The sequence below is a fragment of the Bombus pyrosoma genome, linkage group LG7, assembly GCF_014825855.1.
Source record: "Bombus pyrosoma isolate SC7728 linkage group LG7, ASM1482585v1, whole genome shotgun sequence".
Lineage (NCBI taxonomy): Eukaryota > Metazoa > Arthropoda > Insecta > Hymenoptera > Apidae > Bombus > Bombus pyrosoma.
This window is the reverse complement of record NC_057776.1, coordinates 14,224,270-14,238,535: the sequence shown is the minus strand read 5'-3', so window position 1 is coordinate 14,238,535 and position 14,266 is coordinate 14,224,270. Positions and strand designations below refer to the sequence as shown.

Sequence of the window (14,266 nt, the reverse complement as noted above, 5' to 3'; positions counted from 1 at the left end):
TAGCGAAATTCTGTTTGACTTTCTTGACTCAACTTCGAAGCAAAACGACTGTCTATTAATTTAACACTAATGCGATGAAATTTAGCACAATTTACAAACTATTGAATTAAGGCTAGAACCATTAAACCTGTTGAAATAATGGGGTTCAGTTTTCTTTCTTTTGTAATCGTGTAGGCGCTTTTGAAAAAATTGACAGTACTTTAGTGACAATAGAGCTATCAAATCAATCGATATGACTGGTATCGGATTTTTTATTTTTGCAATTCTTAAAACCGTGCGAGTATTTTTGGAGACGTTTACATTTGCTGTGGCAGAAACATGTAATTTTCGTTACAAAAGGAATTACACAAAAACATCTAATCGTTTTATCCTAATCTCCTCCTGCCTTACCCTCTTTCTCGAAATAATATAGAGCAACAAACTGTCTAAACATTCATATACTTATTTTACTAAATTTACAATCGATATATATTATACTTAATTTGCAATCTTTTACGAAAGGGGAATATGCATCTTATAAATTAAAGGACAAACTTGTGATTTGTTCTTTTCTAAGATAATAAGGTAAGGCAGAATAAATCTCCATCGAGATTTCATATGCTTAAGAAGAAAAAGAAATAAATTATTCAAGCTGCGCAATATTGCATAGTACTGCAATTTTGCTTATTTATTTTTAAAGTGCTCTGAAATCCATGTGAAATTATGGATGTGCTTGTTTAAACGAACAGAATATCTGTATTGAATCTATTGCGATTGTAACAATCCAGCGTTGAGATAAATTCGGTCGATTATCGCCTGGATTGAATATTTTCAGCGTCGCTATCGGGAAATAGTACTTATGCAACTATGCATTCTTACTGCATTCTGAATAACATTATTTACATGTTTCCGGGAACACCTGCCGGAGCTACTCGTTAGCTGTGATTTCATGATTCACCAATACTAATGTATCGAAGCTACAGGTTGTTACAAAAGTATCCTACAGTGATACTTAGGTAAATTTTTTAAAGCTACGAGTATATATTATTTCTATAGCTTTCGTTCTGAAGAATAATCCAAATATACACGTTTGTTTCAAGAAATATAAAAAAAAGTCTGCTTAAATATTTTAATAATAGGGAACAGATCTATGAAAATTTTATTACAATTAAAAATGTTACCCCAAGTTACACATTTTTGATTAAATTTCTTATAAGAGTAGTCATGTTCGAGAGACTATTTATTTGTAGATTTAGTAATATCGATTCACTGAAGATGTACATAATGGACAATAGGCGAGATAAGATTTCTAAGATTACAGATGTGATAATCAGCCAACTTGTTTCTAGTTATTTACTTCGATTAACATACTTGTGGACGAAGCCAATTAATTTTATGACTTTGACTATAGTAACACAATGGTGAAACGAAGTAAATTAATAATCTTTAAGATTTATTTGTTTATTTCAACTGGTTATAAAAGATACTTTAAGGGAATTGTAAGTGAATAAGATTAAAAATGGTACTAACCAAAAAAAATGATTTCAACACAATTAGTGTAAAAGCGATGATGTTACATATTAGATCGTGCATTCTCATTACGTAATTGAACATTATATTCGGGACAGACAAATCTTGTAATTAGGCGATTATAGAAATACTCCAGTGTATAACTGATTTTTATAGAAATGATTATTTCTTGAATAATGATAAAATCAGGACGTTAATCAATATCATTTGGAGGAACATCGCACTTGTATTTTTCGTAATCGTAAAATTTTATTTTGATTTTCAATTAAACATACGTCGTAATAACGATTACGTTACTTTTGATCGCAAGAGTAATTTACGTAACATATACAAAAAAAGTTGATTTATTGCATATTTTTTACACAAATATCATCCAACTACCATCCCTAATTACATCACAATGCTGTATTTTTTAATTAATCAATGAAATAACATCGTTACATGTATCTTTGGAAAACTGCAACAAAATACGTACATACATATGTATTGCCTGATATTAATCAACTTCCTCGCATTAATTCAGTTTCAAGGATTATAAAACTGCCTTATTTCTACACAACCTTATTATCGGTATATTTTTAAACTGCCGAATAATTGAATTCTGATACGAATCTTATTTGCGTTTTGTGAAGTACTTAGTTGATCTTGTCTTTTAACTTGTTTTAATACATTTTTGTAGGATGTATAGCGGCCAGGATTAGACTACCTCTGTTTTAATTAATTTATTATACATGACACCAAAAATATGTGGTAAAAATGATATTTCCTTGCTCATTCAATATTCAGAGAAATAATTCGTATTCGTTCAACAGCATTTAAAACAAAAATAAATAAGTTTAAAGATCTATTTGATGTACGCATTTTTGCTAAAAATTTTAATGTATGTAAAAGAATCTATTTATTTTATTAATTTATTTTATTAATCTCTACTAAAATTTGAATCTGTATAACGAATCTGTTTAGAAATGTAACTAATTTACAGTGTGAATTCGTTCTGTACGTAAAAAAGTTGAACATAACGGACAAAGAATTTCTTTCTTTTCTAGCAATTTTAAATCTCAAAATTAAATTTTATTACTTTGCTCCATAAATTATACATCATACTCTCTCGAAACGTAAATCCATCATAATTCCCTCTTTGACGTATTATTAGTTAGAATCGAAATAATTTATAACTGGAGAGCATTAATATCCCTAATGCAATTCGCTTGCTCCATTTTACGAGTCTTGTAATATTAATTCGCCATAATTTGTTGCCTAACGTACGCAATCGTTGCAATAACCCTTAACTTGAGCTCTTCAGTGACTGGAACAAAATCCGATTCTCTTATTTTCCCTGTTATTCATTTCTCAATATGCCCAACTATCAATTTACATAATCCTCGATGCAAGCGTAAGTATCATTTAGAATCGAATCTAATCCTCTATAATGTTATGTTATTTTGAATTTATACACTTATTTACCTCTGCTTCTTTGAACATTCTATTCTATGTATTCATTGTTGTGCCGTAGTAATTTACCACTACATTATTGATTTATTGGCGATAAATCTATTCGTAACAATTATCGTTTCCTAACTTTCGTGATCAATAAGTAAGATTGTAGTATAAAAAGGACTGCTTTTCTTTATGAAGCATTCATAGCGTTGAAAGAGACAAGCTTAGTACCTGACACTGATCTTAATGTAATTAACTGTCAAAGTGAACAATATTTCAATTGAAAGAATTTTTACAGGTTGAACACTTCTAGCTCTCTAATGAAGCATTTTCGATCATAAATTTATATAAATTCATCTCATTAAATTCACCTACTTCATCTCATTGATACGTAGTATAAGTTTGATTTCTATTTTTTCATAATATTCATATTCATAAAACAAAAACAAAACAAAAAAAAATGGATTTTATCTCACACGTAGGGTAAAAAGGGTTAATACTTTGCTGTAGACACGAGGTTAAGGAATTCGTATTCAAGTTGTTTGGATTTTCTTTACTTCAAGGACATCGTCTTGTTTGCCTTCGACAATGCGTCTCGCGTATCTATCGACAATAATTCACGCTGGCTATTCTTACTATTTTATTAGGATTATGGTATTTTTCAATGATCCACCGTATGTCTCCCATAGCTGTTCGTCTCTCGGTTCGCTAAAGGAACCGGTTCGATTGAAATTCAACAATTCGTCGTCTCCAGTTGTTAAGTCTCAAGTTGTGAAGAAACATCTCGATTATGGCTGAATAACTTAATTTCAGATTTCTTGGCCAAGTGAATTCGATATTTATAGTTAATACCAGGTTATAAATTGATTTGATTGAATTTTCCAGAAACAGAATTTCGTTTTGTAGTCATATCTTATAGATGTGTTTTTAATTTGTTTGACATTTCCTCCGGTGCTTCTTGAATATATCTGTTTCTAGCAAAATTAATGATATATCGAATAAGCAATCTAACGATCGCTGCTTGGAATAAGAAAAATAATTCTCTTTAATATTTTGATTTTTGTATTTTCTCTTTTCTAGAGATTATTACACAACCTTTAATACAATTTTCTAATATATACTAAAGTAAAGCTTATCGTTTGTGATCTAGTGCAAGAGCCACTTCGTCCAGTAGTTTTAAAATGTTTTACAATTTAAGGTTTAAAATCTTCCTGGGCTAAAGTATAAAGCTTCAAACATAAAATTAATAAGAAAATTTATAACACGAAAATTCTAAATAAAAATATTCCTTGCTTCTAAGAACCACCATTAGTTTATTACTAATATAAACACGTACACTCATTATTAAATCATTATAGAATTAATTTCATACGTATCAAAGGTATGTAGAAGGAAACTAGTGTAATTAATTATTTTCTATAGAAAAATTTATCAATACGACATGAACTGTCAACGTTATGTATCTAAATTGATATTAGTCAGCAAACATACGTCAAAGGAATGTCTGTGTATGCGATAATGCGCGTAAAATAATGTCTTCGAACTATTATCTGTCCAAACTATTATCTGTCTGTTAGAGATATCCAACATCTTCGATTCTATGTATTAATGACGCATTTGATGAGATAACAACGTATTTTAAATGGCAATGATTAAAATGTACACGGTGAATATGGTCGGCTTAAGTAGTTGCTTAAAAAAAAAGGCTAAATTAGAAATATTATTGAGTTGTACGTATGGACATATCAAATTAATGACTCAAATTTTAAAAAGGAAGATCCACTATCGATAGACACGATACTCTTTTTATCATTTTTATCATCGTTGCTATGATCACAATCTATGACAGTTATTATTATTAATATTGTTTGATTTTGGTTCGATTTGGAAAAGTTTGATATCCATGCAATACAAAAATTACCATGGATTTTTAATTATTAATATATATTTATGGAATATATATGACATAATTTATGAAAAATTACTATAACAAGTTTTTCACTGTTCCATCATATTCTAATATTAATTTCTTTTTTACAAAAGATAATTGAAGAGGTTTCAATTAACGACTGTCACAATTTTAAACACAATTCTCGAAACAAACTTCTTTCTCAAAAAAATTGTAAAATTTCACCGATGATTTCAATAAGAATAATTCGTTATAATGATTCAATATATTCACAGAATCTCACTGTAAGCAACCAATTAAAAAATACAAAATTATATGATATTATCTTATTTAAATGTATCGATGTATGCTGTCGAGAGTTAAACAATCTATCAATTTAGTTTATTATTCCTGCGACTCTCTTTCATAATCGAATGTTTTAAGCTTAAAAATATAAGTGTTCGAAGCGACTCGTTTGAAAAAATTACATATATTTTAATTTGATTCGAATCATATTCTCTGGCTTGCAAATTGAAGTAAGCGTAACATCGAGTAAAAGTATACATTATAATGCGGATGCTCAGCTTTAAAGCAATGCACGTCTTTATAAAGTATAATTCCATTTATCATGGTGTTGATAAAGGAACTGGCATACTTTTATTCAAAGGTGTATCGTTATACGTTCTAGAAATTTCTTTCCTCGCATGTTGAAAATTGCTAAAACAGGTTGCGATTATAGACCGGTTTCAGAAATTGAGGACGCCTGGATTTAAGAAACCATTCCAAAATTTCTGACGCCTCTGTCTACATTCTTAATTTTTTGAGAATTTCTGAGTGAAGTATTCAAAAAAAAAAAAAAAACATGTTCCAAATATTATGAAGTAACATAATAATAATATATATATAATATATAATATATAAGTAACATAATAATAATTGTAACACCAAATCTACAATTTCTACGAATTAAATTCTTTAAAATATGTTTTACAAGCTTGCAAAAATTTATGAAAGAAATTTCCTTTCAATAGAAAAACTTAAATAGAAACTTCGATCAAGTCCAACGAAAAATTTTATGGCCTTTTTGATACAATGAATTTATGTATGTGATAAATGTATTGTTTTAGCTGCCTGTAACGAAAATACTTCTATGTTTTATGACATTAGAGAGGATTAAGTATAATAAAATGTATTACATTCAACAATCTCTTCCTAACATGTATTCAAATCTTATACACGTATCGTTACTTTATAATTCAATCTTCTTGCTTGCAAGGTACAACCAATTAAATAATTTCGTGTGTCTGATTGATTTTCTAACGTTTTTTACTTCATTATAATTTTGTAAAAAAATCTTTCGTGGAAAAGATGATAATCTGTGAATGAAATACAGTGAATGAAGTGAAACTTCCCACATTGAATTAGCAAATTTATGATGTAAAACAAATTTATACGTCAGTGCGCGTCATTGTTAACATTTTCGATATCAGCTGTAGGATACAACAGGCACTTATAATACAATTTATCATAAATAAATAAAATAAATAACAATTAAAATAAACGAAAAATCCGCTTATACATTGTATTTGTAGTACAACAATAAGTAAAATGTACTGTTACGAAACAGAAGTTTTTCTAAAAAGGAGCCAAATTTTACGCAAAACATAACACGATTTTCAATTCAGAAATTCGAAACGCTTCCTAAAATTTGAAACATTTACCAAGGAAATTCCTCGTCAAACGGTCAAGCTCCAATCTCCAAAATTCCAAACTTTATTGCATTCCTAGGTTCAAAGCTACTGGCGGAATCACATTCTCTCAGAGTTTCTCTAAAAACGTCGTCGAATCTTGCGAGATTCGCAACACTTTGCAAAATTCCGTGTACCAATAAAAGTCAACCGTCTCTCTCGATCGAACAAATGATCAAAATATCAAAGAGGTGAATAAAAAATGGAAGTGCATCTGTTCTAAAATCACGAACGGGGAGATGGAGCGACGGTCGTTTGGCGCGAGGATCGTCCAACAGGTGTCTTCGTGTAAAAGCACTTTCGATCTTAACAGTTACCTCTCTCTCCTCTAGAAGCCGGTCGTACCACTTCTCCGTGGCTTGTTCCTCTCCCACGGCCAGCCACGATGTCAGAGACCTTTGCCCCAATTCACTTTTCTCTTTCTCCGCCGCGAAGGTTAGCCTCGAATCGCCTTATCGGTTTCATTTCCCCGCTTCGTCGTCCCACACCTTTCGCTCTCCTTCCTTTTTCCTCCCTCTAGAACTGCTCGCGATTCGCTCGACGATTACTCGCCTCGTTTCCCAAGATTCGATGACTGTTACCTCGCGCTTTAACGTCAACCGTATCGATCACTGTTTATAGAGACCTCCCGTTGCTTTTAATCCTTCCGATTTATCGATCTCTTTCGATTTATGCTCGCGACACGATCGTTCCTTTCTCTTTCTGCTCTTCTGTTTTTAAAATCAGAGTACACGCTCGGTTTTGAGTATGGCTGCTCTACGACGTTCTCCACGCGCGTTTGACGCGTCCGTTCGCGATTCTCACTCTTTGGTTAACCGATTCACGCGACACACGCGGATTACGCGCGAAACTTGCCTCCAGATCGTGTTATCCATGATCTATGCTTGCTCATAATAGATGGAAACGATTTAGCGAGGTCGTGAAATCAGTCAAAGCTCACGATCGTCGATGATCGTAAGAATTAATATTTAGATGAGACACACTGCCGGAGGATAAGTATTGAGATAGTAGCTGATTCGCATTCTTTTCGCCGCTTTTATTTTCTAAGTATTTTGTTACAATTCTGTTATTTCATTCGTCTCGTACGTGTCTTATGATGTAAAGTACTAAATAGGGTAAAGTTTGTTAGAATTTTTCAATACACGTAGGTGTCGTAATATCCGTGATCGACTATGTATTTACAGTTCTCCGAATTTCGATCGCGTTTTTAACAGTATTTCGCGTGTCGTTCCCATGTTTTGTAAACATTCCAGCTCGCCTTTTCAAGGCGGATCTGACGTTTCACGCGTCAGCAGAAATTTCAGTTGAAAAGCTTCAGGCTTGCCCTGAAAAAGTAAACCGGAATGTTCATGATACACGATTTACAATAAACCCAGTGAACCACAAATATGCAGGTATAATAAACACCGTGAACATCTTTCAAGAGAGGAAGCTCGTTATCTAACCAAAATACAAGTGTTATTGAAATAACTGATCACAGATTTTCCTAAAAAGGGGTAAGTAAAAACAGTAGAATAACAGTGTTTTTATATGAAACCTCTTTTTTTTTGAGTAAATTGATTCTGCGAAGATACGTAGATTACTATATAATTTCAAACATTCTAGGTGATTTACAACAGTAAATTCTTCTATTAATTTATTATTTTTTCAATTCTCCTTTATAATGGATTTTCTATCCAATCGTTCTCTGTATCTGACGATTGGACTGCGCGTGTTTATAAAATTTCATAATTTGTTGAACTAAATAAATTGAATAAATTTTCATACATCTATGAATACAATTAAATAAGTGGAACCTAAGCAAAGATTTGTTCCGACTATTAAATATTGTAACAAATACTCTAATCTGAATATTTCGTACGTATATTTTTACATATTATGCAATGCAAAAACGTTCATAATCAACTGATGTATGTCAAGCTTTCATTCCCATATGTACCCCAAAAATCGAATTCATCGATCTTTTATGAAACTCATCAAAAGACAAACCGTTCCAAGGGCAATCGTCTCTCGAGAGATTCCCAGAATGAGCGACTTCCAGAGGCAGAAGGAGGAAGTACTTATTTGGTGGGAGCACGGCCACGTAAAGGCACGTGATAAATTTTCCCTCGTTAATACCTGGACGTCGTTGGATCGGCCGAGGTTGCAGGAAAGAAAGATTTTGCCCGGAAAAGGTGAACTCACCGGGAAAATGGAAAGTCGGAAAGTACAGTCGCCTCGGCCTGCCAGTCATTCCTAGGTTTCATAGACGGTCGCGGCCAACCGAAAAGAAGAGGCCAGCAACCACGATACCCAACGAAGATCATTACCTGCTGATTGCCTGGCTACTTTCCATTTAATCGCCCGAAACCATACACGTGCATCGATCCACACGCGCCTGTTCGTGGCTGCATGCTCGATCACGTATTTGACTCGTCTATACGCGCGTCCCGTAATTTATCGCGCGCAACTTACTTCAGAAATCCGCCTGGACGTGGTCTTCGATAGGGAATAATCGATGCACGTTGTTCTTGGAATCATCAGCGAGAACGATTATTTCTGCTGCTATTGTATTTTCATTGTATTTCCAGGTCATTTTACGAGTAATATCGTTTCGCGTGAAAAGTACAAGATGATGGAATAAAAAACAAAAAAAAAAAAAAGCGAATTAATCTTAATTGAATTAAAACTTAACAATTTTAGAAGTTAAAGTATGGGAAAGGAAATTTTTGAAAATTGGAGGATTAAACTAACAAAAATTGAAAGCTAAGAACAAACACGGATTTCTTATCGCCTTCCAGGCAAATAAATCTACAAACGAGTGTTCCAGAAGCACGGCGCGAATATAAATGCACACGTAACAATGTATGTATATCAACAAACAAAATATCATTTTCCTTTCGTAACACGTAAAAGGAGCAGGAGATAACGACAGACAGGTGCTCGTGCACGTATAAATTCACGTGCACTTCACGTCGCATAGTGTGCACTGCACGCGTTTACAAGGTGATAAACACGGAGAAAGGTACTTACGCGGAACGTCATCGTTAATTCTGCTGAATGACAACGTGATACCCTCAGATAATCCTCTTATCGTTTGCCTAAATCGTGTGTACAGAATAGAGTAACCGACAGAGAAGATATACCGATCACAAGCTTCATTTTACGTGGTCATCGCGTTTAATGGACCGATACGAGGTTTACACTTGAAAACGTTATGCGAATAAAATGGACTCGAGGAATCAATTTCTTTTTTCCTGGCGAAAGTCTCTGCATATATTTTACTTTCGTTCAGATTAAGATTTTGGACGTTGGAATGCTTTTAAGCGTTTTGTGCCAGTAACTTATCTCATCCTGTAATTGAAGAATTTTTATCTCCGAGAATCGCCGATGTATCGTAAATATAATCCTTGCTCTGCCTTGAAATTTCTCTTTATTCAACTTTCGATGAGTTATTGGCGATTTAATTGAATATAATAATAGATATTGTAGATGGGATTTTCATGATGGAAAATTTCTGTCAATACAGCTTGTTAATATTATAGAAGCGAATAAAAAGTCTTTCGAAGTATATTTTTATAGAATGTTCGTTTGATCGGTACTTGCTGTCAGTTCAGTCGTTTAATATCATAAACTCGTAGTTATTTATACACCTTTTTTGCTCTTCTTTTTGAATGTCCATTTAAATGTAATATTCCATGAAAGAATAGTAATTTTTCTATAGTAGAATTACTATATTAAGTAGTATATAGAATATCATCCTATGGATGATTTACTTTTCTTCTGTCTAATCCAAAGCTAACCGAAGATTAAGTTCACTCGACAAATTTTCAAATTCGATTTTATCGGAAACGAAGCGTTATATAAAAAAATTTTTCTTCTACGCGTTCTTCTTATTTTTTAACAGGGAATCGCTTACACGTGTCATTCGAACGCACCATTAATATTTTCAGATTTGTTTCAATCCTTATCGCGACAGTCATATTAGTAGTCGAGTCTCGCAATAGTGTCGATGAAATTTCGAAATGTTTCGTATAACGTACGTAATAAAACATATCTACGAGTGTACAAATACTTTCCTACGCCTGTATACATATATATGCACATATTCTTTTCTCACATTTCTTCGAATCAAGCGCAAGTCACATTCATTAATCGCATCATTGAATTGCGAAAATTTTCATTCGTCTGAATTTTCCCAGAAAACTGAACCTCTCTCAGAAATCACATTCAAAGAATTCATAGTAATAACTCGTTATATCCACTGGCTCGATCACATCGATTGTCATTTCGCTGGTTGTAACGCTCGGTAATTACACTGTCAGCGTGCATACGAAATTGAGTTCGCCGCGTTCCCTCGCGGGGAGCTTTCATTATCGGTCCAGTCCGGCTTTCCTTGATCGAATTACGCAAACGAGAGCCCGAACACACGGCTCGAAAGCGGCCTGAAACTCTTGAACCGCCACGATTTTCGTCGATCCTCGACGCTTGACAGCGAGTAGACACATTAACGATCCTGTCGGATGCATATCAAGCTCCGTTGACGGCGGACAACATCGTAAAAGATTGTCAGATTATAGACTGAAGAATCGGCTTCTCTTTCTTCTTTAATCCCCCTTTAATTACGCATTCTGTGCATTTATTATTTTGTAAGAATTAACATGTTTATTCTTTTTATAGGAATTATGAAATAATAAATGCACAGTAATTTTTACAAAAAGTGTCGCCGCGATGATTAAACTGCGTTCATGCGCGTAATATACAAAAATATGTAAAATACCCAAAGTGAAGTAATTTTTATGATTATTAATGGTTAAAACAAATATATATATATATAAATTTTATTTCTTTAGTTCTTGTTTACGAAAATATAAATTTTCATAAAAATCCGCTGTCCAATGATGTTGATTGTTTCATAATTATTGTAATAACTGAGGGATGTAGGGTGAAAAGTGGTACAAGTGAGAAAATTTTTAGTTTGAGGAACTGTACGTGAAGTTAACCGCAACGGAGAAATCTCTATTACTCAAACATTGACATATTTACTACGACCATTATTGCACTGCGAATGTTTATACAAATTCATATTTTCAGAGATATAGAAAAAGAATGAATGTTTTATTTTTCTAAATGTAATACTATATCTCATGTACTTTTGCATTTATGTATATACATCTTTATACGTATGTTCTTACACATTATACTTATCATAAATGTGTAAATATCTGCAGTCTACGCATTACCGTACAATTTACTAAGATTTGGAAATTTGCAAGAAAATACTCCAAATATAAATATAAAATGTTAAGCATTGTTTTCTCTATTTATCTCGCTTTCGGGGGAAGATCCAACTGTACCACTTTTTCATTGAATATCTGAATTAATATTGTATGATAAACGATAGAAGACTTTCAGTAGAAATATTGTATGTAAATCTGTTTATAAATATTTGATTTTATATGTGAAGCTTTTAAACGCAAGGTTTTCAACATTGAAATTTAATATTTGAAGCTTTCTAGAAAATTTAAATTTCATATTTTCACTAAAAGGTACGAAGACAACCCTTTCAAATATTTAAATTTTTCGTCAGAAAAATCTCTATTGAGACCAGAACTTTTTAAACAAATTTTATAGTACCCTGGAGGTCTGGTAATAAGAAATATAAAGAAAATAAGAAAATAATCGAATGAATTTTACTTTCATCACATTCTAATTTATCATTATATTATCATTATATTTTCTCATAAAATTAATATAAGAAATAATAACTATTATATATGCACAATAAATATAATTGTTATTTATTTTATCACAGCATTAGGCGAATTTGCCGATCGTAATTGTAATCTCTGCAATGTTCATCTTAGCTCTTATCTAACTTAACTGACTTCGCGATGCACATCGACACAGTTCCCTTCGCAACGATTATGATACGTACGCATGTATACCTTAAACGTCTTCCTGACGTGTCATGTTATCGAGACAGTCCAGAACAGGTTGGAGACAAGTCAAATTTTATCTTTCCCCTGTTCGTCGTAGCATGTTACGTCGAGATTTACATAATCGATCGGACAATGGCATCCTGGTTTCACCTTGAGATGCGAGAAGCTGGGGGATGATAAGAAAGGAAAAGGAAGAGGAGGAATATTCACGAAGTGGTTGACTGTTATGTCTAAAAGAGTATTGGCGAGAAGAACAGAATGTGTGTTCATTAATTGAAATTATTTTGGTATCGTGTTCCTTTTCTCAAAGTCTGTTATGTTGCAAATTGGCTTGATTTGTAATCTATAACTTTAATGTAAATGCAGCTATTTCACTTCATCGTTATCTTCTTTTATCAGTTAGACTCGTTGGTGGCAGAATTCGTTTCATTAGTTCGAGTATTTATTATAGTAATCAAATATCAAAATCTATCGTTTATACCTTAAATTGCTTGTAAGAATTATTAATTTTTCAGATTGCTTATGTAACGTACGGATCAACGAATCGAAAAATTAATGAAATGAACTTACGTAGTTTGAAGATTAATGCCTATGTATGTTTAAAAAATAGTAATATTTCATTTGTAATATTAACATTTGAAGCGTTTAAATTTGAAGCCTTTAAAAATTGTATGTTTTGAGGACCTGTTTCACTTAGATGATAAATTACATATAGCAAAACTTGTACTATTATGACCAATAACTAATTATTTATGAATTAATAACAGCTTGATCAATTTTTCAAAATTTGAAGCCATTGAACTTTGAACTTCTTCTTACATTGATAAAACTATTCTATAAACAAATGCGCAACGTCACAACGTGTCTATAAATACATCACTTAGGTTCTCGTCACAATTAAATATTACATATATAAATTAATTAATTTCTGAATTCATTTTATCCTGAACTATGATTTAACTAACAAATTTCTACAAAGGAAGCATAGTATACGTGTAGCTCTGTTTTACTAATCAAAATTTACGCTTGAAAATGGAAAGGGAAGAAAAAGGAGGAACGACTTGACAAGCTAATATAGCTATCTTACGCATACCTCTAATTTTCTGCTCGAGATATTATAAGACACTTAAATGTCTCGTATGATGAAAATTGCAACGATTTAATTTCCGCTGCGATTAATTATCGTAACACCTTAACGAATTTAATCTTACATTGCTCTGTTAATTACAGGATAATTTATGCATTGCATGACAACTGAAATATGTTGCCACTGCAACATGTTTCTTTGCAATCGTAACACTCATTACTCCAACTTATTTGCATATTATATTCCAAAACTTATTCAAGTATTAAAGTGGACGATAGGTGTCGGAAACAAATTTCACCGGCAATATCATTTTTCACCGTGTCGAGGAAACAACTTTCCTCGTGTAGTTGAAAATTATTGCAAGCCATGAAAGTCGAACAAGAACCAATGGTTTTGACATTAGAAAATATTAGCAGTTATATATCGCATTATCATAATGGGATAATTTGCATTAATTTCGATTGAAGATTCTAATCATAGTAATTATTATGAGTTGCTGAGGACAATTCCATCTTCGTATAACACGGAAATTAGATATAAATATACTGAAACAAAAAGCAAGTATAAATTGAAAAGCAAATATTGAATATTGATAATAATAGAGGTAAGTTTTACTAGATACGTATATGGTTTACAAAACGTGAATGAATGGCGAGTATTTAAAGAAGAAAAAGTA

At 32.3% G+C, this 14,266-nt stretch overlaps 1 protein-coding gene across 3 annotated transcripts in view; it reads right to left on the bottom strand.

Moving 5' to 3' along the window:
- LOC122569141 (class A basic helix-loop-helix protein 15-like) overlaps positions 1-7,368 on the bottom strand; it is a 257,562-nt gene extending 250,194 nt beyond the window's left edge. For all 3 annotated transcript variants that reach the window (XM_043729712.1, XM_043729711.1, XM_043729710.1), the window contains exon 1: positions 6,900-7,368. The gene's annotated coding sequence lies outside the window, so the exon portion shown is untranslated. The remainder of the gene's footprint in view (positions 1-6,899) is intronic.
- Positions 7,369-14,266: the final 6,898 nt, after the last annotated feature.